Consider the following 27,649-nt stretch of genomic DNA (forward strand, 5'->3'; position numbering starts at 1 on the left):
TAACAGCAGAGATAGAACCCAATCAAAGACTAGACTAAGTGGGCAGTATAAAAAACTACCATTAAAATGCAGAGAGCTGAAGGATGAAGATTTAAACTATGAACTTCTCAAATGCAAAATACTATGTAATGATGAATAGAAGAAGGGAACAACATTGTTTAGTATGCTTGCTTGCTTGCTTGCTTGATTTCTTTCTATTCAAATAAGATAAAACTTTTACAAAATCTGGGAGCATTTAGCTTCAACTAGAAAAAACCCTAAAATCTTCAAATTGATAAAACTTTAAACTTACATCTCTAATGGCTGCTTACAAAAAAGAATAGAACAATCACTACTTCACAGGTTGAATCAATAAAACTTATAGAATGAAAAAAGATCCAACACGTGAAACTGCAAACATAAAACTAAAACCCTTCCATCTTCTGAACTCTAACTTGATCTACTAATTGATTTCCTTCTCTGCTCTGTAACTAATCCAACTCTTCTGCTCTACTCTCTTCTACTCCAAATGATTAAATGAATTAGATTCATTACTTTTGTCTTCCTTCAAAATGTTTTCCCTCTCATTTCAAATTTGAACTCACCTACCTACATTCAATGTTTTTTACTATTGTGTAGGTCATAAAGGTGGTAGGTGAGCATTTGGCTCCAAGGGCAACTGCTTAAGCATTAAATTTCAACACTCCCCTTTTGTCCCAAGCCAAACAAACAAGGATCACTCTTGATCCAAATCAAATACACCAGGACACTCTCTTAAGTGTACCAAAGTTTCAATGCCTAAAGGTTAAGTAAATATGTCTACTAATTGTTGCTCAGACTTGCAAAATTTCATCTTGATATCTCCATTCTCCACCAACTCTTTGATGAAGTGATATTTGATCTCTATATGCTTGCTTCTCTCATGGAATACTAGATTCTTAGACAATGCAATCAAGGAGATGTTGTCACAATAAATTGCAGTTCCATCCTCTCGCCTTTCATTTAAATTTGTCAAGATCCTTCCTAACCAAATAGCTTGACAAGTTGCTACATTTGCTACTATGTATTCAGCCTCTACTATAGATTGAGAAACAATAGGTTGCTACTTGGATGCCCATGAAATTGCACCCAATCCCATATGGAACATGTATCCAGAAGTGCTCTTCCTATCATCCAAACTTCTAGCCCAATCACTATCCATGTAACCAACCAATTTGAAATCATTATTTGTAGTATACAAGATTCAAAATCCCTTGGTACCATTCATGTACCTTAGGATCCTTTTTCCCACTTACCAATGGGAATCCTTTGGTGTTTCCATAAATCTAGAAATCAAACTTACTGCATGCATCATGTCTAGTCGAGTTCCAGTCAAATACATTAGCCTTCCAACCATACTCTTTGATAGTGTTGGATTCACAATTTTACTAAAATCTTCCTTGCTCAACTTTAGACCTACTATTGTTGGTGTTGGGGCTGCCTTATTGTTCTGCATTTTGAATCTCTCCAGGATTTGCTTTGCATATTTTTCTTGAGAGATAAAGATGTCATCATGCATTTGTTTTACTTCTATGCCTAGAAAGTACTTCAAGAGACCTAGGTCTGTCATTTCAAATTCATTCTTCATGGCCTCTTTGAACTCACCAATTAGGAAATTATCATTTCCAGTGAATATTAAGTCATCTACATACAAGACAACAATCAATACATTACCATTTGTTGCCTTGATGTATAGTGTGGGCTCACCATCACTTTTGTTAAAGTCATTGCTCATCAAATATGAGTCAATCCTATTGTACCATGCCCTTGGAGCTTGGTTGAGCCCATATAGAGCCCTCTTTAATCTATACACTTTGTGTTCTTCACCTACAACTTCATAACTAGGTGGTTTCTCCACATATACTTCTTCCTTCAATACACCAATCAAGAAGGCAGACTTCACGTCCATTTGATATACCTTCCATTTGTGTTGGGCTACAATTTTTATGATAGCACACACAGTTTCCATTCTTGCAACCAAAGCATATCTCTCATCATAATCTTTGTCATACTACTGCTTGTACCCTTTGACCACTAAACATGCCTTATGGCTATCTATTTTTCCTTCAACATTGCACTTGGTCTTGTAGACCCATTTCACTCCAATTACTTGTTTCTTGGGAGGCAAAGTAGTTAACTCCCATTTCTCATTACTTTCAATACCATCTATTTCCTCAACCATGGCATTACACCATTTCTCTTCATTCACAGCTTCCTCAAAATAAATTGGATCACTATGAGAAAATAATACAAAATTTACACTCTCATCATAATTTTCCTCCTACTTTTTATCTTGGTATATCTCCCTCAGACTCTTGGTCTTTCTTGGCAATAGGGAGGTGAGAGTGGGATCTACATTTTTAGTATTTTTGTTACTAGTATTTTGTATACTAGTTCATGGCTATCTTGATGTACTTGGAGCTGTTGCTCGGCATGTTAAGGGTTGCTTCCATTTTTGCCTTTGTCTATAGTCCGTTTTTGCTGCTCCATCTTCTTGTTGATCACCAATGTCATCTTCTTCCTCTTCAATGCTAGGCACTTTACTTGAAGTGCTTGAGGATTCATCTACCGAGCCATCCCATGACTAATTTTAAAGGAATTCCACATCTCTTAAAATGATTATCTTCTTGTCAATTAGATCATATAGCCTATAAGATTTTGATTCTAATTTGTACCCTATGAAGATGCACTTCAGACCTTTGTCATCCATCTTTTTCCTTTGTTCCTCAGGCACATGTGCATATGCTAAACATTCGAACACTCTCAAGTGTTAAACTATCCATCTATTCCTTGACCAAACCTCAAGAGGAATCTTGTCACAAACTAATTTTGTAGGACACCTGTTGATCAAATATATTATTGTTGCTAAAGCTTCTCCCTAATATTCAATTGGGATCCCTTTTTCTTTTATCATGCTTCTAGCCATTTCAACAATGGTCCTATTCTTTCTCTCAGCCACTCCATTTTGCTGCCAAGTATAGCTAGTTGTAAGCTCTTTCTTGATGTCATTCTATGTACAAAAATTTACAAACATATTGGAGGTATACTCCCCTCTATCTAATCTAAGGACTTTAACATAGTGTCCACATTCTTTTTCAGCCAAAGCTTTGAATTCAACAAATTTTTCAAATGCCTCAGATTTGTTCTTCAAAAAATACACCCATGTCCTATGACTAAAATCATCTATGAATGTCATAAAATAAGTACTCACCCCAATAGAAGTGGTTTGAATAGGGCCTACCAATTCAAAATGCACCAATTCTAATGGTGCTCTAGCCCTTCTAGAATTTCTAGAATTAAAAGGAATCCTATGTTACTTACCCAAAATACAAGCCTCACACTTGTCATAAGAATCTACTATGCTCGACAAACCATCTACCATTCTTTTCTTAGACAACAAATTTAAACTAGCAAAGCCAAGATGTCCATACCTAAGATGCCAAAGCTTGGAGGGGTATTCAATCACACTCCTAAGAGCTTATTGCTAATGTATTATTGTACATAAATGCTTGGGAGGTGCGGCACTAAGTTGATAAGAGAAACATGTCTCTATCTTCAATAGGAACATCTAGTTCTTTGTTATTTTGACTATTGTAATTAATCTATTACTCCCATCCTTCTCATGAATGACACACTTGTCATTTTCCATCAGCACTTTGTATCCATTTTGAATGAGTTGTCCAACACTCATCAAATTGTGCTTCATATCGGGGGAAAAATACACATTATGTATCTCCTTCTTCTCACCTTGCTTGGTGCAGACCATGATAGATCCTTTGCCCACTATGGGAATGGATCCATTATTTCTCATCTTAATTTTAGGCTTAAAAGTCTTATCAATGAATGAAAATAAAATTTCATTACCACTCATGTGGTTGCTACAAGCACTATCCAGGTACCATACCTCAAGGCTTACTTCTTCACCAATGTTACACATGATGAAGACTGTTAGATTGTTTCCATCTCCCATGTTCACATCAGCCACATTAGCATTCTATTTTGACTGATCACCCTACTTCTTCCAACATTCACTTGCATAATGCCCATACTTATGATAGTAGTAGCATTCAACATTACTATTTTCAGAGTTGTAATTCTTCTTACCTCCTTTAGAGTTGTTTTGAGAGGTGCTATCTCCCTCTTGGTTTTTTGCTCTTCCTAAGATTTCTGCACCAACATTCCTTTGACCATTCCTTCCATGACCCCTACTTTCTGAGGCTCTACCACAACCATTTCTACCTCTCCCCCTGCCTCTTGAATTTTCTTGAGCTTTGAAAAATAGCTCTTGGGAAGTTGTTGCTGATCTAATTTATTTGGTGCTCATAGGTTTGAAGAGTTCCCATCAACTCATCCATGGTCAACGTGGTGAGGTCCTTTGCTTTTGCAATGGTCATCACAAGATTATCATATTTTTAAGGTACACTCCTTAGTATCTTTTCCACAATCCTTTGCTCTTCATAGTCTTCTCCGTTTGATTTGAGCTAGTTTATCAAAGTGGAGATTCATGAGTTGAAATCTACAATAGGTTCATTGTCCCTCATCTAAAGGTTCTCAAACTATCTTCTAATCATTTGTACCTTCACTACTCTGACCTTATCAGTCCCCTTGAAGTTTGTCTCAAGGATATCCCATGCTTCCTTTGCATAATTTGTTGCTACAATCTTGGGAAAGACTATCTCTTTCATTGTTGTCTCAATCAAACTTAATGCCTTAGCATCCTTTCTCCTTGACTCTTTTAGTTGATTCTTTTGTGGATTTATGAGGGAAACATATACTATTGGAACTATAACATCATTAAACCCATTGATCACAAACTCCCACAAGTCATTAGCTACCATTATAGTTTTCATCTTCTTTGTCTGTCATAGTTTTATCCATTAAAGGAAAATGGCTACTGTCATATCTTTCTTGCATTTTTTGCCATGTCAAATATCCCAAAAAAAAAATTCCCTAACTCACTATTGATGTGGGGCCTCAAAGCTCTAATACCATGTGAAAAATAAATCACAATTCTTCAAAAATTTTCTCAACAAAGGAAGATTTTGAGTAACAATTTTCTCGGCACATAAAGGATGCCAAGTGATAGGTATTAGGTGTTGAGTGGACTCAGCACATGAAAGAGCCAAGTGACTTGGCACTAAGGGAAACTTGATACAATGTATGCTGAGTGTGCTTGGCAATAAGGGATGTCAAGTGAGCTCGATCACCATTACAAGGTGATACTTGGAAATAGAGAATGCTGAGTGAGCTCGGCAATAATAATAGAGATAGAACCCAGTAAAAGACTAGACTGAGTGGGCAGTATAATAGACTACCATTAAAATGCAGAGAACCAAAGGATGAAGATTTCAACTATGAACTTCTCAAATGAAAAATACTATGCAATGATGAATAGAAGAAGGGAACAACATAGTTTAGTATGCTTACTTTCTTGTTTTCTTTCTTTCTATTCAAATAAGATAAAACTTTTACAAAATTTGGAAGCATTTAGCTTCAACTAGAAAAAACCCTAAAATCTTCAAACTGATAAAACTTTAAACTTTAAATTTATAACTCTAGTGTATTTATACAAAAATTCCTGGAGTAGTCCCTTTTTCATAGGTTGAATCAATAAAAATTACATAATGACAAAATATCCAACACATGCAACTGCAAACATGAAACATGACAAAATTTCCTTCTCTGCTCTATAACTAATCTAACTCTTTTGCTCTATTCTCTTCTACTCCAATTGATCAAATGAATCAGATTCATTCCTTTTGTCTTCCTTAAAAATGTTTTCCCTCTCATTTTTAATTTGAACTCACCTACTCACATTCAATGGTTTTGACTATTGTGCAGGTCGTTAGGGTCATAGGTGAGTGTTTGGCTCTAAGGGCAACGGCCTATGCATTAAATTTTAACAAATGGAACCAACTGAACACCTTCTTGCATATCTTTATTTGGTATACCTATAACACTTTTTACTATATGCCAATAGCAAGTGTAGAATTGCCCCGTTACACTACTTTGTCTTTTCTTTTCAAAATCTCACTTAGTGAAGACCATGTTGATATCAAAAAAAAAATTGGCTATTTGGAAATATGATCTTTCTTACAGAAAAATATTATTGATCCTTTATAATGATAATTAGTTCTATTTTCATCTGTCATTGGGCCATTTGATGTAGTGAGTACTTCTCTCAAGCTCGTGGCAGGATGTTCACATCTTCTATACAAAGCTCAGAACAATTTGTCAAACTATTTGTGAGCTTCTCTCTTGCCATATCTAGGTCTATGTGTACCATGCATATTATCTTCTATGAATATTCACATTGGTGCAAATTGGAGGATGATAATGAAGGTTCTTGAATTTAAGAACACCTTCCAATATCGTACACATCATTTATCCTTTCCTTGTTTGCTAATACTTGGAAAATCTCCTCATCACCAATTACCATTATGGAAAATTTCCTTTATGTCTCACACGTATTAGTTTGACATGGCGAACTTGGGTGTTCTTTCAAACAAGTCACATGCCTTATTGATGTGCTACACATTTCATTTTTGTCTTATAGATGTTATGCATGTCACATACATTCTTCTTCATGTTCTTTATTGAACATCCACCCATACTTAGTGTGTGATGTTTAAGCCATTCCTACTCCCATCATGGATGTTAACAGAGGTTGCAAGATTTGGTTCTTAAGTCAAGAGAGGACCTTTTGTGCATACCTTATAGTCAAAGAAATATTTCTAATAGTTCACATGTTAATATTGTTTACAAATATTTCGATCATATTATAAATTTTATCGCTCGTGTGGCTTACCGGTTAACATTAAAACCATTCATGTACCTTGCCATTATTGTTGTGTTAACATTCAAAAGCAACCTTCAACCATTTTGAACACCGAACTCATTCCAAATGTGGATCACTAATTTTTTAATGTGGAAAACTAGGGATGAGGCTTGGATTATCGCTTATACTCATAGGCACTCTAAGGCACATGTTGAGATGGATAAACCATATATGACATGGTTCTCATTGAGTGCACTAGCAAACATCTCCTTCTCACATAATGGTTAAAAGACCGTGAGGTGGCAGTGGTGCATTATGTCAAATGGTTCATCGGCCTATCTATGCTTTCATATTTTGCATTCACATTTGCAAATATCATGTTAGACAATTGGCATGCCTTCTATTGCCGGTGTTACATTCATTCATTAGAGACTACTATGTTGCGTGTGAGTCAGAATATTCCACCAAACAGTTAGTGTACATTACGTCTTCAAGCATATCAATATTCAAAGTGATGTTCATGCCTAATTTAATACATATAAGAAGATATATTATAGTCTCAAATTTCTTGAAAATCCTATCACAAATTGGAGGTGACCATTATCTCCTTGGTTGTTTGTTCACTTGGATATCACCATAGCAAGGTACCAATGATTTATTTTCTTTAGAGTTGCATGGGATGATGGGATTCATCAAAGAATGCATTAAATGTCTCCTTCAATCTTGTTTTATGATAAAGATAGAAGATATATGTGAATCTTCACAAAACCGAGACATCAATTTTCTCCATCACCATACATTTCATCATAGTCTAGGTAGATGTCAGCCATTATTAAGGTGATTGTTAATTTTTGGAAAAATACCTCCTTAAAAGTGTCAATACTTCATCAACTATTTAGAATGGTTGATAATCATACCTAAAACACATCTTTTGGAATCCAATCTTAACCTTTTTAATTTTGGAGGTTAAGGTTCAAGGTTCAGAATGCCTTCTTGAGAAGTCTTTCTTAACTCTCTTTGGACTAAGAGGTTAATATTTTGGATAAAAACATGCATTTTGTAATCCAAACCTTAACCTCTTAAAGATTAAAGGTTAATGTTGTAGATGAAAACATGTATTTTAACATCTTTTGTTAACCTACAATATCTTGAGACTCAGGTAATAGAATTTGAATTTTTTTGAAAATTTGAAGTATTTGGAAAAGTTGGAGGTAAGTTGGTAGCAATAAGATCATAAAATGAATTAAAAGGCTCTTGATTGCAAGATCTTTTAAGCTTTGAATTAACACATTTGGACTTCCTTAAGTTAGTTAAGGTGAAAATTGAATATAACTGGCAATAGTGAAACTAGGGCAACAACTGGCTCTATTTGGTGGCAAGGACTAAAAAGGACAATGCTCAAACCTAGAACAACTTGGACATTGCCTTTTCCATTGGGATATAGAGTCAAATTAAGAAAAATAACAATGAAGAGGATTGAATTGACATAGAAAATGGAAAAATAGAAAGGAACACTAGATGCAACAAAACTGAATGAAACATGAAACACCAAAAAAGTGCACAACACAAACTCCTGACTAACTATGTACAAAGGTGTTGGACCACACACCTTCTACTAATGATAATGTTTCAAGTGCTTCCCATTGTAAGGTATAGGAAGCTAGGTACCACTTCGGTATGAAAAAATGAAGGCATCTTGACTGCATACCTCTTTGATTTGAAATGGACCTCTCTATAATGAATCAAGCTTTCCATGTAGACCCTTTGGCTCTCTATTTTTGTCCAAAATTAAAACAAGATTACCCTCCTGGAACACTCTTTTCTTGGCCTTGTTATAAAACAACTTATTTACTTGGCTTGATGTTTTTGAATTTTGTCTACCACCACTTCCCTTTCTTCTTCCAATTTGTTCAATTGCATTATCCTCTTCTCATCGACATCTTTGAATTCATGGTTTTCAATAGCATTCCACAACTTCAAAGTAGACAATTCAAGAGGAAGGGGAAAATTAGCTTCAATACCATACAGGATCTCAAAAGTGGATAGCCATGTTTCCCTCTTCTTAGTTGTGTGATCTAACCATAATGCATCATATAATTTCTTGTGCCAAGTCCTTTGGTTATCATCTGTCAACTTCTGCAAACTAGATATAATTATTCCTTTCTTCCACTTGACCATCCCCTTATGCATAATAATCTAAGGAATGAGACAATATCATTCCATATGGATAAGAAAAGGATGATGTTCCTCAAGATGAAAAGTTTGTAGCATTATCAACAACAATCTTGTTAGGGACCCCAAATCTAACAAGATGTTCTGCTTGATAAAACTACACATCGCTTCTGAGGTTGTTTGTTTAACTAGAATGTCTTCTACCCACTTGATGAAATAATTAGTTTCCATCAAGATGAGTGTTTTGGGCACTAGATTGAGGATAGATAGGACCAATAAATTTTAGACCCCATTAATTAAAGGGTTATTTGATCACAACTAGTTTCAATGGGTGTACCACTAATTGAACTATTCCTTTAAAATGTTTAGAAGATTCACATTCTTTTTCCCTTTCCTCAACATCTTTGAACATTTTTGGCCAATAGAAGTAGTTTATGTAAGTAGTTATTGATGCTGAGAAGTGTCCTCCATATGCTTCGTTATGAAATTTCTTTGTCAGAATCCACACACCTCAAGAAGGTTCCATCTATCCCCTTTTATAAAATGTGTCACCCATGATAATATACCTTGTAGATTTCAATTTCAAGGTCCTCTTTTCCCTAGGTGATAGATGAGCAAGGCATTCACCATGTGTTGTAAAATATGCAATGCTAGAAAACTAGTTGTCAACATTACTAACAAGTAGAACCAATGGAATTTCTTTCTCTTTTTATTCTTCATGTTTGGGAGGTCCTTTTGCAATGGCCTTACACAAACCTCTCCCCTTGACAAGCTTTGTAGATCTAATATCAAGATCATATTCTTGCAGCTTAGCTATCTAGGAATCTCTCTTGTTTAAATCAATCGCTTATTGTGTTAAGATAGCTTTTACTATTGTATTAGGGAAAAATACCTTGAAATGAGAATTTAAAATATAAAACTTGAAATGTTTTACTGCTCTAACCATGACATAGGCATTCTTTTCCATCAAGGAGTATTTAAATTCATGCTTTTTAAGAGGAATACTCATGAATGCTAAGATAGTATGGCAGATAAAGTATGATAGATGGATAGATATACAAATGAATTATTTTGGAAAAATATATATAAGAAAGGCTAGGAGCATTAGAAATTGTGACCTTAATCTATGCAAAATAATGTTTACCTTCTTTTGTCCATTTGAAACTTATGTCCCCTTTCATCATATCCATAGTTGACCTCGTGATTTCTGAGAAATCTAGCATGAATCTCTTTATAAAATTAATTTTCCCAAAGAAGGGCTTGACCCTTAGTTTTCTCATTGCAAAGGTTGATTGTTGGATAGATTTCACCCTCTCGAGATCTATTCAGATACCTTCCTTTTAGATAATGTGTCCCAATAGTTTTCCTTCTATCACTATAAAGATGTATTTCTTAAGATTGAGTAAAATTCCCTATGTTCGACATTGATGCAAGATATATTTCACATAATACGCACGGTCCTCTATCTTTTTAGAAAATACCATAAGATCATCAAGGTACATGATGATGATCTTATTCTTTAGGTTAGCAAATGAATGATCCATTGCATGTTGAAAGGTTGCTTCGGCATTTATCAAACCAAATGGCATCTGGTTGTAGGAAAATGTGCCCCATGAGATGGTAAAGGTTTTTTTATGTTGATCTTCTAGAGAAACACTAATCTGATTATAATTGGAGAAGTCATCTAGCATACACATGAGCTCAAAACTAAATACCAATTGCAAGACATAGTCCATCATAGGGAGCCTGTGACTATCTGTAAGTGATGCTTGATTCAGATTGTGGAAGTCTACACACATTCTTATATTGCCATACATTTTTCTAATAGGGACAATATTAGACACCCATGTGGAGTGATGAATGGGGTAAATAATCCTAGCCTTGAGTATTTTATTAACTTCATTAAATAGAGCATCAGCAAATTTCTAATTGAATAGCCTTTATTTTTGTTGAAAGGGAGTTTAACTAGGCTCTAAGGGAATCTGATGTTTGAATTTTCCATTCATGAATTCTGTTAGATCTATACAACCCTAGTGGAAACATCTTGATATTATTTCAACAAATTCACAAATTCCTCTTTTTCTTTCAATGACAATTATTTCCCAATTAGGACCATCTTTGGATTTTCTTTTGAACCAATATTGACCTTCTCATGATCTAAGGAGTTGGAAGGCTTAGTATCCTTAACTTTTTTCTTTCCTTTATCTTCTCTGTTGAAAAGATTTTCTAAAGTTACTAATCCCCTTGGAATAGCATCTCCTTTTAGTTGAATAAATTCAAGATTATCTATGTGTTTCTTGTCTCAATTCTTCACTTTAACATTATTTGACCCTTAGAAATTTAAATCAAAAAATGGAGCTTGCCCTTCAAGAAATGCAATGATTTTCCCATCATCATCAAATAATTTCCAATCTTGGTCATTATCTAGCATACTAGGTCTATAAAACATCTCTACAGTGTAAATATCTATGTTGAACTTGGGGTGAGGAATAAGGAGGGAAGAAGTGACTGTAAGGCAATCTACTTTGGAATTTTGTTCATAGAAGTAGTTGATATAGAAAAAACATCAAAATGCTCAATCTCCTCCCACAACCTATTTCCATAAGACTTTAATCTTTTATTCTTTGTTGGTGTTGCCTTCAAACCTAATTGACAACTAGTTCTACATCTCCTAAAACTTTGGGTTTTTTATTCCTTTTTCCTTAATATATCCCAAGCCCAAGAGGAGAGCTTCATATTCCATTGTGTTATTATTAGTCTCAAAAACTATTTTATAAGACTTTGGAAACTTTTCCCCTTCAGGTGACACTAAAATCACTCTAGCACCTGAACCATAAAATGATGATCTCTCATCGAACTACATTGACCACAATTCATTGGTTATGTTAGCCATAATAGCTTTGATAAAATTTCCCTTCATTGGATGTCATTATGTAGGTTTCATGCCTAGTATCAACATACAATATTTTAGCCCTCGGGTCATTAGACTCCAAGACTGTGTATTTAGTTTTAGGCTAGGGATCAATTTAAACCTTTTTATCACCAATTAGAATCAACGCATGAGACATGTCCATCTTAATATCACCTCTAATATCTCTACAAAAACTCCTACTCAACAGCTTCCCATAAATGGTTAGAATATTAGCAACCAAAATATTCAACTTTGACTTTTTTTCTAGATGCGATGGAAGAGCTACTTGAGCATCTTTTAACTGACCAACTAGTGGGGCTTGTTTTGCTTTCAATGAATACACTCTTCCAGACCATTGGTCAAGGAAATTCCCAAAGCATGAGTGACTTTAGAAGGCATCACATTATCAAATGTGCTAGAATCAATAATACATTGCTTAACTTGTAGTTGGCTATATAGAGAGAAACATAGAATGGGTCAAGTTTATTTCATAAAGAGGTTGCAACAAACTATTCTTCTTCGATCATGAGACCTTATATATTTTCCTCCTCTAGATTGTTCCTTGATTCATGGTTGATAGTATCTCTAGATGTGCATTTTCATTTTCCAACACATTGAATCAACCTGTCTATCGAAGTGATGCAGATTGGCTTTCAATTATTTCAACTAAAAAATATACACCTTAGTCTTCTTGCAATGACCAACAAAATTAAAAGAATATTAACCAATGGGGGAAGACTTGGATTTATCTATTTCCTTTGATTGTAAAGGATCTTCTAGAGTGTGCTTACGAGATAGGATACGCTTTGGAATTTCATCAGTGGCTTTCTCCTTTTCTACTTTACTATATTTCTCTTCTAGTCTTTGCCTCCAATTTGGGGTGGACATATTGCAAGAATGATTATTAATATCTTCCTTTTTATCACCATCTAATTCATACTCTACAAAAAAATTCAAAGAATTCCAAAGGTTGACTCTATTGTATCTTTAGGAGCCACGTACTCTTCAATCTTTTCTCCTCTCAAATGCATTTGCATATATTTGACCATCTCATGGCAGCTTGCACCATCATGATCAATGTTTAGATGAAAATCACACATAGTTTCTTGATGACTAGATGAAGCAGGATAATCAATAGCTAACCATTGTGTTGTTGGAGCACTATTAAATTTGCACCTATTTTTTGATAAAAGTTGGTCAATGTTTTGATGGAAAATGGTCAAAAAATTGTGTCGCTATAATTTCATCAAAATTTTGACAAACTCCAGGGCTATCTATATATCGTTAGATAACCTTGTCGAAAATGATCTCGATCTCTTTCACGAGGTGGTATCACACCATTACTAGGAAGAGTCAAAACTTTGATGATTAGGAGATTAGTATCGACAAGTTTGTCATGACATCAACGATAGGCCTCATTGAAACTTCGATGATTAAGATATTGTTATCAATAAGCTTGTCATGCCATCAACAATAAGCCTTATCAAGACATCAATGAAACATCATCAAAATCCTATAAGATTCCAATGATGTTTCCATATCATTCATGATAATGACCATTGATAGATCAACTAATGGTCATTGAAACTTCAATGATAGCCCTATTTAAAAAAAGAAATCATAAGAATCCTATTTATTTACAGTGATCCAAGGTAATTGGTGATTGTCATGCTAGCGGCATTAGGAGTGTAAGAATCCTATTTGTTTGGTGATCCAAGGTAAAGAAATTTTTAGTCTATGGGGAGTAAGTGTCCCTATTGATTTAAGAGTGGGGGAATAAATTTTCAGTTTTATAGGTAAGTGGCATTCCACATGTTTAGTTGTCTAGCATAAGTTTGAGAAAGTTAAGGATGCTATTGGGGGTTTAGTATCAGATATTAGTTCAAGGTATGTCACAAGTAACATCCTTAGGCCTAAATAGAGTCAAGGATTGACGTATCAAGGGTTGATCCAAGGATTGGATAAATGAAAAGATGTAATGTGAGTTGGTTGGAGAGAGGGAAAGTTACATTTTATTGTTTACATGTTTGAGAGTGATGGTAGTTGGCAATGGGCATTAAGGATGGAAAATACTGTGTTTGTATAACCCATGGGTGTGGACATAGGGAAGGACAAGATGTGTCATGATGAGACTGTAATCAAAAATTGTGATTGAGATTAGAAGTTGAACCTTGCAATATGATCAATAGTTGATGGACTAATCAAATTTTGAGTGCTTGATGTTTAAGGAGTTGAGTTTTGAGCAGTGACATTAGTAAGGGTGGATGATGTGAGAAGTTGTGTCTTACAAATAGTTGAGAACTTATCCTTATTTAAACATTGTGTGTAACACCCACTTATATCCAACCAATCTACACTTGGAGGGGTGTGTGTCTTCACATCCTTGCAAGATATAAGATGGGATTCAAACTCTTTTCAAAGAGGGATCAGCAAGATATTTTTATATTACAATATTATCCTTTACATATTACTACAATTAGATTATCCTTAATAACATTCTATCCAATTGGAATAAGAAGGAGATGATCATCAATTGACATCCCTCATTCAACATCAAACATGTAACAAAACAACATTATGCAGGAATCTTAAAAAAAAAAATTCATCGATACTTTCCTTCTAGATTCAAACCATAAATAGATTAATTCCTTGGAATTTCCCTCAAATGATGGAGAGATTCTTTCTTTACCCTACAACCTCAATTTCTCATTCAATTCTATTGCTTGGTACGCTGCAACCAAATACAATGAAATCATGATCAATTAGCATTACAAAAGATGTTGAAAAGTTTCAAGATATGTTCTAGTTTTGTTGCATTGCTGAGTGTGCTATATGCATATTAGGATCTATAGTGTTATATAAACAACTTTAAGAAGACTAAGATTGGCATGTTACCAATATGGTTGCAATTAGTAGAGATCAATTTTAGTGAATGAAGACATGACACATTTCAACAAAGGAAACTAAACATTACTTTAATAACATCAAAATGTAGAATGTAGAAATAGTAAAAATAAGTAACTCATCGATAGAACTACAATGTAAATAGTGAATAATCATTGTCTTTAGCCACTTGAGTATCCATATATATTTGGTTTCTCTCGCTCCCATCCAAAATAAGATTCAACCACTCTTAATCAAGAATGCATGTGCAACAGTGTTCCATATGCATGGACAATAGGTGGAGCTAAAAAAATGCACCACATTTACATTAATGACTTATATAAAAAATGTAAACATGTTGCATTTTTCAGCTCCACCTGATGTGGTATACATATCAATTGAGATTGCATATTGAACTAGGGCCTCCTTCTACATTGCCTGAAACCAAGAGATTGGCATAGCTAACATCTAATACTATCTCCATTAATTTGGTTCACTCAAGCATAATATTTTAATTTTTCTTTGAAACATAAATAGTAAAGGATATCCAACATATTAATTACCAATTTCTCTTGAATATGTTCATTAACAAGATCAACTTATAGATAGAAATAAAGTGTATGATGGAGATGCAATGAAGAGTTTAAGTGTTTCTTCAATTACTTCAAATAGCTACAAAATAGAAATAGAAGACAAACAAATTATTAGTATTAATTGCAAGATTCTCAACAAGGTATGTAAAGTCATCATAGATTCTAATTACATTCAATCTGGTAGATTTCACAATGTATAAAAGCCCCTGAAACTAACTTCAAGAAGAGAGGAATCAATCCTCAACTACTTACACCTGTTGTCCCATGACAATTGTTTTCTTTGTGGGGGAGAATGGTCCAGGAGCACCCCAATTTTGGCTTGCAATACTCAATTTTGGGTCATACATATAGAATAAGGGTTTCTCAGTTAAGCATCTCATCATCACCAACCTCAAAATTAAAACAATAGTTATTTAAGAGATCTTGTTGGAAAAAACAAGTACCTTCTCAATAGAAGCTTCAATAATGACCCAACTATTGAGATACCTAAAGAAAACCCAACATATGGAAGAAAGTAGTTGGGCTAATTTATTCAAAGAGGAAAGAGTAGATAGGAGAAAGAGTGCATGGATGAAGAAAAACAAAAAGAGTATTAAAAAAGGGATGTTAACATTCAAGAGTGTCTAATTAGCAATGAAGAAATAAATAATTTTGTAAAACAAAAAATAGGACTATCATATGGTCAAACGAAAATAGTTGAAGAAAATTAATATGTCAAAGAATTTATAGGAGAAAATATTAAATGATAAGCAATAGTTGATAACAAAAGAAAAGTGGGAAAATGGCATGCATTTATTGTACAATATGAAAGTGGTTGAGACCAAACATCATGGAAGTCTCCAAATGTTGAAATGATTCAAATAAGGTTGTGTAAAATATAAAGGATCAATTTAAGTAGCATGGCAAGGATCTCAAGTATTTTGAGGATGTCATTTCCCTTAATCTATCCAACTATTTTGTGAACTGAGACTATTATTGCAGAGTTTTATAAGTCACCATTATGATTGGGTCTCCTATTATTCCATGAAGTTTAAAGAGATGAACCCTCACATTGGATGGAAATGGCTTTTAAGTTGTTTTGAGTCCTTGGGTAGAAAATAAATTATCATATTGTCTTGACCATGATAGTGATAGTCATAGTAATATATTGATTCATTAAAGGTTAGAAATGTATGGTTGGGAACAAAACACTATGATTAACCTTGAAGTGCATAGAGGTTATTTATTTGGTTTGAAGTGTGAATTGAGGAGATTTTCATCCTTTCCTGTGCCTCTATTATGCCACAGTCACAGTATGACATTCAAATCAGATTGTGAAAAGAAAGAGCCTTTGGTTCCAACAAAGTTTGTACATTCATCTGTCATGTTTGAAAGAGTGTAGGGAGAAATATAAATCCATATTGAGAGTTGTCAAGTTGATTCAAGGGTTGAGAATTAGGTGGGTAGAGTAACATTATCATGAACTGCCTAATAAGCCTTATTGTTGATGTGATCAATGAATGGGATAGGAGTTGATAGTTCATTTGAAGGATCTAATTCCATTGGGTGCTTCATGAGTGGAAGTGAAGTGAGTTTAAATTTTTGTGGGATTGGGTATTATTATTGCATTCATGGAGGGCATCATGAATTAGAGATCCAAATATCCTTTTGGGTTTGTGCGATGGAAATGGTGAAGCTTTCATTAGGAGTTTTTTCATAAAGCTTTTATAATTAGCAAATGTGTTTGATCCATTTGATCCTTTTTAGAAGGTGTTATGATAATTTAGTGAAGGTTTATTCGAGTGTTAAGTTGGTAAGGCATTTGGGAAGGATTGAATGCATTTGGGAAGAATTGAATGCTATTTAAGGGCCAAAGAGTGGGTTTTAATAAAACATTGGAATGAAAATTTTAATAAAACAAAAAAATTTTAATCCTTCACTAAGAGTCCAAATAGAAAGCTCTTATATCCTCATTCACAACTACCTTAGACTATTCTCCTCAAACTTAATGAAAATCATAGCATATGATAAAATGCATGCCATATCCACTAAGGCATCTTCCCCCTAAAATTCCTTTTCATGTTTACAATCTCACAATATAATATTATCTTTAGGCACTAACATTGGCTATTTTTAAGAACCAACAAACCCTTGTTTCCCATAAAATACTTGCATGAAAGGCCTTCTAAGAAGTAACTAGCCAGTTTAGAAATTGATAGAGAAAGGGAGTTTGGGGTCATTTTGATTGTTCATTCTAGATCAAACCAAGTTTTTTAGACCTTATTGAACTTCCTCTAAGACCTTTAAAAGAAAGGAGCAAGTTTAATCAATTTAGGATAGAGAAACCATGTTGGGAAAAGAAGGCAATTTTTGGTTGTTGTAAAGGGCCTCATTATAAAGTTGAGAAAAGTGTGTTAAGTGGAGTTTGGTGATGACCAAAGGAGTCAATTAGACATGTCTACATCAACATGGAATAAATGATAGTCATTAGTGACTATGGTGAAGTTCTCTAGCCACTCGATGATGGGACCATATATTGGTGTTTAGTTTTGATAGGTTTAGTTTGAGCTTCACTTGATTTTGAGAATCCTTTCATATTCTCTACTTAAAAATGCCAACCATGTGAAGGTGGAAGCTCATTTTTACTCTCCCCCCTCCCCCCTATAATCACTCTAAATTCCCCATTAACAACTAAGTAAATATTTCTTTCACTCATTTAAGAACTATATCATTGAATCATTATAATCACATAACATAATTAACATGACATATAATTAATTAATATGTATAAACATTCATCAATAATTTATGAACATATGAATCATTATATTCACATAACATTCATTAACATGAAATATAATTCATTAATACATTAAAACAAATCATCAATAATTCATTAATAAGCAACATTCATTAAAAAAAATCATCAACACATTCATCATCAAAAATATTTTTAACATTCATTTCTTCTTTTATTTTTTCTTTTGTCGATGATATAGGATAATAGGCACATTGCGACTATCTTTGACATTCTCATGTGGCTATGTGGTTTCGATCTTGTGACTTGCAGCCTATATATGTCAAAGATAGTCGCAATGTGCCTATTATCCTATATCATCGGCAAAAGATAGTCATAATAAATAAATGTCAAAGATAATAATGCATCCCTACAATAATAAATATAGCCATAATAGTCACATTGCGACTATCTTTGACATTCGATCTTCTTTTTTTGAGGACAAGGCTAATGCATCCCTACAATAATAAATAAATGGGTTTAATTCTAAACATTTTTTTAATGTTATAAGTATTTCATTAATCTAAAGAAGATAACAGAGATTTTTCTTTACCTGATAGTGCCACATCATCTACTATCACATTTTGTTCAACCCCAACCTCAACATTCTCAACACTAACATCACGCTCAACTTTGTCACCATGACATTATGTATACTCAAAAATTATCACATAAAGGATACACCAATTGCAATTTAAGATGTTAAATTTTATTAATAATTACATAATTAATTTTTAATAGAAATTGAATATGTACTTGTATCATTGTGATGCACATCAAGGCCTTCGTCATGTGTAGGATCTGTGCCTTCATCATCATGAGTAGGATTTGTGCCAGGAGTAGAAGGCTGCAGTGAAATGTCATGTGCATCGTTATCATTGTTCAAAATTAACATCAAATAGATTATATCTCATGAAGTTCTCAATTTTTGTTATTATTCATTAGGCCTATTTACATGTGTGTGAATCAGTGCACTAGAATCTTCTACATCTCTTTGGCCACTCAAGTTTGTGTGGTGGCAAGAAACCACTGCTTTATAGCCTTGCTTGAAGCCAATTTATTTGTCCTCTTCTATGGGTGCTAGATTAAATACAATGCCTTGTATTTTTTGCATAATATTGTCAATTTTGAATGTATTACTTATTTGTAATTTTATATAATAAAAATTGATATAAAATTTTATTTATTGCTACTTACAAGTCGTGGGTGAATTTTCAAATATCCACCAGAGCCAAGATGGTGTTGACCAACCTTCTCAGTCCTAGCGTGTGTAGTCTTTGATGTGTCTTGCAGCCTATATATGTAAACTTTGAAATATGTTAGAAATATGTTAGATTATATAAATATAAAGATCATTAATTTGTGCTTAATTGCATTAATACTACCAAATACCTATTTTTTCTAGGTGGTGGATTAATTCCTTTATCTTTTAGTCTTAACTCTTTTGAATTTTCAATGATTTCATTCCACTCCAGCTCTGGAACCATAGGAGAACGCTCATATGTTGGGTTGAGCTTTAGAGCCCTTCTATATTGGTCTCTCACAATCTTTAGATGTTTGGAAGCTCTTTTAAGAATTTGGACTCTATTCAAAATATTTTGACCAAAGAGCTCCTCTGTAGATTTTATGAGTTGATCTTTTAATTCAGGGCCTTGCTCATTCCACCTTTTAACAAAAAACAAAAAAAAAAAGATTAAAAAATTAGTTCAAGATATGTACCTTGAATATATTACAAAAAATGGATGAACGAAATAATGTAGCAACCAATTACATGAAGCTATGCACCTTTTACATAATGTGGGCCCAAATATCTTCAATGTTAAATCATAAAAAAGATCATTTCTTGCAAAATCATCACGAGATCATTAGTTGAAAATGAGCTATGAATAAGTAAACTACAATTACATTATAAACAATTACAATTTTAAAGTACCTAGAAGCTTAGGCAATTTTAAGGGAGTCATATCTTTCTCGTCCATCAACAATGATGCCTCCAACAATCTAGTTGAAGTAACACGGGCTACTCCAAGAAAGGCTAGTAAATTATCACCAATATTGGTATCTATTATATCATCATGAGAAGTTGTACCTATCAGTGGACAAAGTTAATTAATGTCATACTATGATCAAATGAACAAGTAAGTATAAATCAAATCATATTTAATGCATAAAAAAAAAAGTAAAATAAGGATTTACTAGTTTTGGTTGCAGTAGGTTTGGATGTTTGCATGCTTCTTGTTTCTGATCCTGTAGTCAGCAATATCAGAGTGTTGGTCGGCCTCATGGAAGGAGGCATATGCATGTCATCAAAACCTAAAAAGTAATCATATATATGTTTATAAAATTTATTGTCTCTTTAAAATATAGATTGCAAAAACATGACAATAGTAATATAAAACTGTCAATAATAATCATGAAGAAAATAATGTCCCTTCTGAAGATTGAAAATTGAAATCACATACTTTTAGGAGCTACACTGGTACCCTCATAGGGTGGAACAACTTAGTAAGGTATCAAAAATTGCTATACCAACACATACATATTTTGGTTCATGATCCATAAATTAGTATAAAACATAAAGCTTGATTGAACTATTGTCCTAGAAAAATAATCATTGTTTCTTACTTCCAAACAATGTGCTCTCTGACACAATTCATTTCTCATCACCTCTTTCTCTTCGATTGGATTTGGATCCATTACAAGTGCAAGAATTTGTATATTGATGCTTCTGAGGTTCTTTTTACACATGCTTATAGGGTCATTGGAATATGCAATGTCATCATTGCATAATACTACGGCTGTCATATCAACAACTGATTGCTCTTGTGTAATATGTTATTTTCCCTTTCCCTAAGCATCAAATTATGACAAAAACATTAGTAAAATAATCAAAACAAGTCTAAAACCTTAAAGAAAATAACATAATAATATGACATTTGGTAAAATTACAATTACACATATTTTTATACAAAGGTTTACTTGTGTTGAAGGAGTGGGAGCAACATCCTTGCCTCTATCATCTGATGGATCATCTATGTCGCCATGTGACAAAGAATATATATAAAAACATCACCATAATGAAATGAATAATCAACTTAGCAAAAAAACTTATTAATAAAATGGTATGTTGTATATTGGAGTTCTAGTTGGAAGTAGTTAGTTTAAATATTACATATATAGTACCTACAAGTCCCATGATAGTAACTTTCTTTGTATCTATGTGATTCAAATTGTAATCTATTAACAACTCTTACCTTGAACTTATTGATTTTATCACACATACAAAAACATGATTCCACGCACCTAAAAAATGCAAGTGGGTCTCTTTTTAGTTGACCTATGATGCATACTATTTATAATACCTACAATGTTCCCTATTTCTTTTAGCCTTCCATCAATGTACACAAAAAATCTTTTAATTTGATCATTTTCTTTCCATTGTAGATAATTTGTTGATAGTGCATATCTACACATACTTTTTTTATATTGAACTATTTGCATCCAATTATTATAGTTGTAACAAGATCCTACACACTCCATCAATTCAACAACTTTTTTATAACTGGTATTTATGCCATCCATGAAAAATAGGCCCAAACTATGTAATGATGATGGAGCTACATGATATATCCTCTTGATAACAAAATAATCAATGTTAATTGGAGATAATTCCTTGGGTACCCATTCTTTCTGAAGATGTGTGCACCTCAAAGAAACCTTGATGTTGTCCTTTGTCTTGTCATCATAAGAACATGACCTCTCTTGAGCAAGGAAAAATTGTATGTGTTTACTAAATTTTCCTCTAATCTTTTGACCTCTAGTTTGTCTCTCTTTTGTAGACCTACTACATGCCTCACTATCCTCTTCTATTCCCATATTTCCCTCACTCAAAGAAGACAAATTGGATAGATACATATTTGGTGGTACCTTTAGCCCATCAAATGAGAGATATAGTTGAAGGAGTGAAATATTTTGCAATAGAATGAGGCTAATATTGATGAAGTTTTCCTAAATTTAATGTTTAAGGTAAAGAGAAAGAAAGCATGTAATAAACTTATACCTCTCGATCCATGTCACTATGTATGATCCTCATCAAAGGGGTATAGTTTCCTGCATATGTAAATCATTTGTCTTAAGTTAGTTACAAATTACATGAGACTTATGCTACAAATTGCATAGAACATAACATGAACAATATGCATACATCATAATCATTGTATACTTTTTAATTTGTTACCTTTATTAAAAAACATATTATATGTAATCAACACCAAGAATTGAGCATCTTAAAAAATATTTATACCTAATTAGCACCAAATATATTTCCATTGATCATGTCATTAATCATCTTCTTTGTCCATCTCATCATCACAAACATCATCATTATTGTCGTCATCATCCAAATCATCACAATGACCATTGTCTTCATCATGATCATCACTATGACCATCATCATCATCGTCGTCATCATCACCATCACCATCACCATCACCATCATCATCATCATTGCCACCATCATCATCATCATCATTACCATCATCACCACCACCACCACCATCAATGTCATCACCATCATCATGAACAACAACAACAACATCATCATCATCATCATCATCATCTCCTTCGCCATCATCATCATCTACTTCATCTTCCACTTCTTCGGTATCTTCTTCTTCAATCACATTATGCTTTACTAGTCTTCCTCTTGGATCGTGTCTAACGACAAATGACCAACTCGGTTTATGTGGAATGCCAAAATAAAACACTTTCTTACATTTTCTTGGAATAACATAAGGCTTATTTCCAACTAAATCAAATGACCTTGTATTAATCATTGTAAATCTATTATCATGTTCAATAATAGCTCTATCGGGATCATTTTGATTCACTCGTAGTCTATACCATTTGACAATGAACATAATTAGTTTGAAGGAATTAAAGTCACACTAAATTATATCATCCAAATGGCCATAGTATCTATTTTCAAATCATTGAGGATGCATGTTGTTTCTAGATGAAAGATTGGTGACCTCAAGATTGTAGTTATCCCAGAATCACAACTTCTCTTACTGTCATCCACCTTTTTTATGTGAAATTTATGGCCACTGTAGTACATACTTGGTCATGTTTGACCTATTATTTTTCAAATATGTCAAAATTATGCATCCATCTATGAGTTGATATTAAACAAATGGATCATAATAAATTAACTTATATGTACCTTTCCACCTTTTCAACCATTTGCTAGATCAATGACCATTGGCGTAACATTGGGATCTCCATTACAATGAGCTTATTTAACCAATGAAGAAACATCTTCCCATGTTAATGAGTGACCATTTTGTTGAGATTGTTCAATCCATACCATCATCTAATCAAAATTGTTTTCAATATACAAATGAAGTGCATCCCACTCACAAGCAACTATATAGAATAAATAGACCAATTAGAAAAAACTTATATTGATGATGGATAAGAATTAATTAACTACAATAACATCTTATAATTACCTCTCACTTTCCTCAATCTACCTTTCCACATCAAGTACTCCCCTTCAAATATGTTAATGGTGTTGGGGTCCCAAATGTGATTTACATAGATCTTTGATGTAAACTTGGGAAGACATTCACTAAGGTACACCATGGTCGAGTATACCATATATTCCTCAACCATAGAACCCTCAAAACATGCCCTTTGTCGAACCAAGCCCTTCAAAAATTTCAAGTGCCTCTCAACCATCCACATTGACCTAGTTGGTACAAATCCACATAATTTAATCTTCTCAACTAGATGTATGAGGTAGTGTTCTTGTGCATTGAAAAAAGTTGAAGATAGACACTTTTGCATCTCACACAAAAGCTGAAGAATTTTTCTCTTCCAATGTTTTATGTCTTTTTTATCAATTTCTTTAGATGACAACCACTTAGAATATATTCATCACACAAAAACATATTGACAAGACTACAAAAAGGTATACGATAAATTATAGAAAAGAAAAGAAAAATGCAAAAATAATATCTATACAACAAATCTAACAAATAACACTTCTAACATTGTGTATTTTCCAAGATCATATATAACTTGTTTGACACTCATGTTGTCAAAGTTGTGTGAGAGATATAGAGGTAGAATGTACTGTGATAATAATAGAATTATCTTTTCAGTATATTATGAAATAAAACAATAAAAAGTACATGATGTTTTACAAATTTATTGTAAATAGAGAAGAACATGACTTACCTTGACAAAGGTATGTGAATCATGCATTTTCACCCTGATCCAAAATTGTCTTTCTTTGATATGAGACTACTTATGTTTGCAACAAATCTTGTGGGAAATTTAGTTTTTTTTTATGGCTTCAAATATGGCATCAGTTTGTTGTTGCATTAATAACCAAAGAATGGTACTTGTATTAATCTAGTTTCTATTGCTATTTGATTCAAGGAAAAACTTCAATGCATGATTGGATTCATCAATGTCATTAAAAATTTATTTGTCATGCCTTCCATCCAATATTTTCCATAGTGTCTCTATTACATTCTTTCCAATATGCATAGCATCAAACAAATGCATGATTGGGAGGTGCCCGTAGTGCGGCAACCTACTAAATTGTCTAGGATAGCTTTTAAGTCCTTTTGGAAGTTTCTCGTCAATACCTTGACAATCTTCACAAACATCAATTACATCATTACTAAATAAAAGATAGTATCCAAGTTTTAATTTCGCACAAAAACATGCATCAGATGGAATGACATTACCTCGACGATTCATTCTATTGTATTTCAACTTCCATATGTGAGGTACCATTGTTCATGACTTTGATGTTGTCTCTTCTTTCCCATTGAAATATATTTTTCAGTAATTCAATACTTATGATTTTTTTGGAGAAAGTGTCTATACTCATCGAATGCGTACTTTCCTAAACTTTTTGAATGATGAGATTTCATCTTTGGACCACAAATTGGACATGCAAATTTTCCCTTTGCCTGAAGACCTATAAGATAATGTATAATTGGATGACATGTGTACTAGAAGATTCATATTTACAATTATCACACGCAACTTAAACATACAATGAAAATGTGTTAGCACTATTACACACCAAAAATATGTGTTGACAGTTTTACATACCACAAAAATGTATTAGTCCAAGGGCATCATGTACTGTCCATACAAGCATTACACATAATTGGTATTTTCTTTCACCAATTGGTCTCGATATGTCATACATAGTGACCCCATTCCATAACTCTAACAACTCATTGATCAAGGGCTCAATTTATAATTTCATATCTTTCACTTGGTACTTACCTAGTTGAATGAACATAAACAAAACATAGTTATTATGGTCATTTTGATATTGTATTTATAAATTTATTTAGATGACTATTAAATGGAAAAATATATGGTAAAATCATTGCCAACATTATGTGCTCCCTCTTTATGGGCATACAAGGAGGAATTTTATTGTTAATAACAAAGACATGCCAGACTGAGTAAACAAAACTCATCTCTCTAAATGGATTGACACCATCTGTTGCCAATGAAAGCTTTAGATTACGAGGTTCTTCTTTAAAATATTGGTCACCTATCTTCTATGTCCTTAAATGTAGAACCATCAACGTAGGCATTTATATAATGTCACCATGACTTCTATTACGTACATGGTAATCCAAAAATTGTGCCAAGCTAGTGCACTTGAATAATCATTGCAAATGTGGAATAATGAGAATGTACTGAAGAACCTTATGAGGCACCTTTTTGGTTATTTGATCTAATTGATATCTACTAATGTGAAAATCAAGGCATTTTGTTGCAAATTCATATTTTTTATGTTATATAATATGATCATTGGGACATGCATGTATTGTTTGATACTCCATTTCAATATCTTTCATAATGGTTGATACTTCTTAGTAAGAGTGAGGTAGAATGTTTGATGGTGGTAATAAGCATTCACCTATCAACCTATGGAAAGAAATTTATTAATATAAAGAATATTAATGATACGCTAACATAGAAGATGACAAAAATGACACTATACCTTAGCATACGTGAGATTGCTACATTGGAAATACTATTCATAACCTTGAAGTTTACCATCAACAATATAGCAGAGAGAAGCATTGTTTGGGAACCTTGGTATAGGGGTTGTTGAGAATAGATTGAGAAATTTTTTGAAGGAGACTATAGAGAATATATTGATATGATCAAATATGTTTCAATCATTGTTTTTTCACTGATGTCAAACCTACTCATTGTTGGTAAGACAACTACTTATATGATTTAAGTACTATCACTTATTTGATTGATAAAGAGGATTTGATCAAAAGATCTAACAATAGCACCTAGAAGGAAGGTTGAGTTATGATATGCAAAGGAGTACAAGAATCAATTAAGACAGTGATAACATGATTTATTGATAATCTACTTAAGGTTACAAAGGCTGGTTACACTAGACAAATATAGAAGAACAAGTTAAACATAATTTGTTTGCCAAGCTTGACCAAGTGGATAGTAGGTGCTAAGAAAAGTTAGTACAAGCCAAGTAGAAAATTGGTTGGATCCAAGAAAAAGTTTATTATAGTGTATGTCAAACAAAATAGTGGATGTCGAGTAAAGTTTAGCTGATATCGACCACCAGTAAACTTTAGTTCATGCCGAGTGATTTTACAGAGGATGTCAAGCAATGCGGTATGTGTCGACCATCAGAAGCAAGATAATGTTGAGTTGTTGCATCATTTGAAATATTATGAATTTGATGAATCTGAGCCAACAAGTTTGTTTTCTTGGATTGTGTAAACCAAGTGGAAGATAAGGTTGATGAGGTAGTGGCACAAAATTCAAGGTAAACCATTTTGATGTGAATTCAAAGAGGATTGAAGGAGAAGTTTATAGAAGTGATATGGAATGATGGGTAGATTCATTGTATCCTACCTAATCTATCATCAACCTAACTTGGATGATAGAGAATGAGTGGCAAAAGATATTAATTTTCTATTTATAGGGATGATTGGTCAAGAAGCAAAGGTTTTCATGTGTGAGAACCTAAGGAAGTGAAGAAGTCAAGGGTTTTTCTTCATCAAGTGACCTAAGAGAAGAGTTAGCATTGGCATGTTAAGCAAGAAGGTTTAAGGGTATGAATGCTTGAAGGGTGAACAAGCTATCAGAACTTAAATGTGTGAAGGCCAAGCAGAATGGAGGACTGAAATAGAGATCTATAATCTGTAAATGGAGTTGTAAGTTGTTATCAAATCAATCATTATTGTTACTCTCTAATAATTGTATTAGACTAGGATAAATCTTTTGGATTAAGCTTGACCTAACAATCATTTGTAAATCCTTTAATTGGGTGACATTCCAAGTGAATGGTCTAAAGTCCTCTAACAAGGCTCACTCCTAACATGGTGATTGAAATCCTTTAATGGGGTTAATTTAACAATGTGTATTGTAACCTTTAATAGGGTTGGCCTTTCATAGGGCATCACTTCAGAAGAGTGAAAAGAGTAGCATGTTAT

Source organism: Cupressus sempervirens, chromosome 5, assembly GCF_028749045.1.
Source record: "Cupressus sempervirens isolate cs-2001-9-10 chromosome 5, ASM2874904v1, whole genome shotgun sequence".
NCBI classification, from domain to species: Eukaryota; Viridiplantae; Streptophyta; class Pinopsida; order Cupressales; family Cupressaceae; genus Cupressus; species Cupressus sempervirens.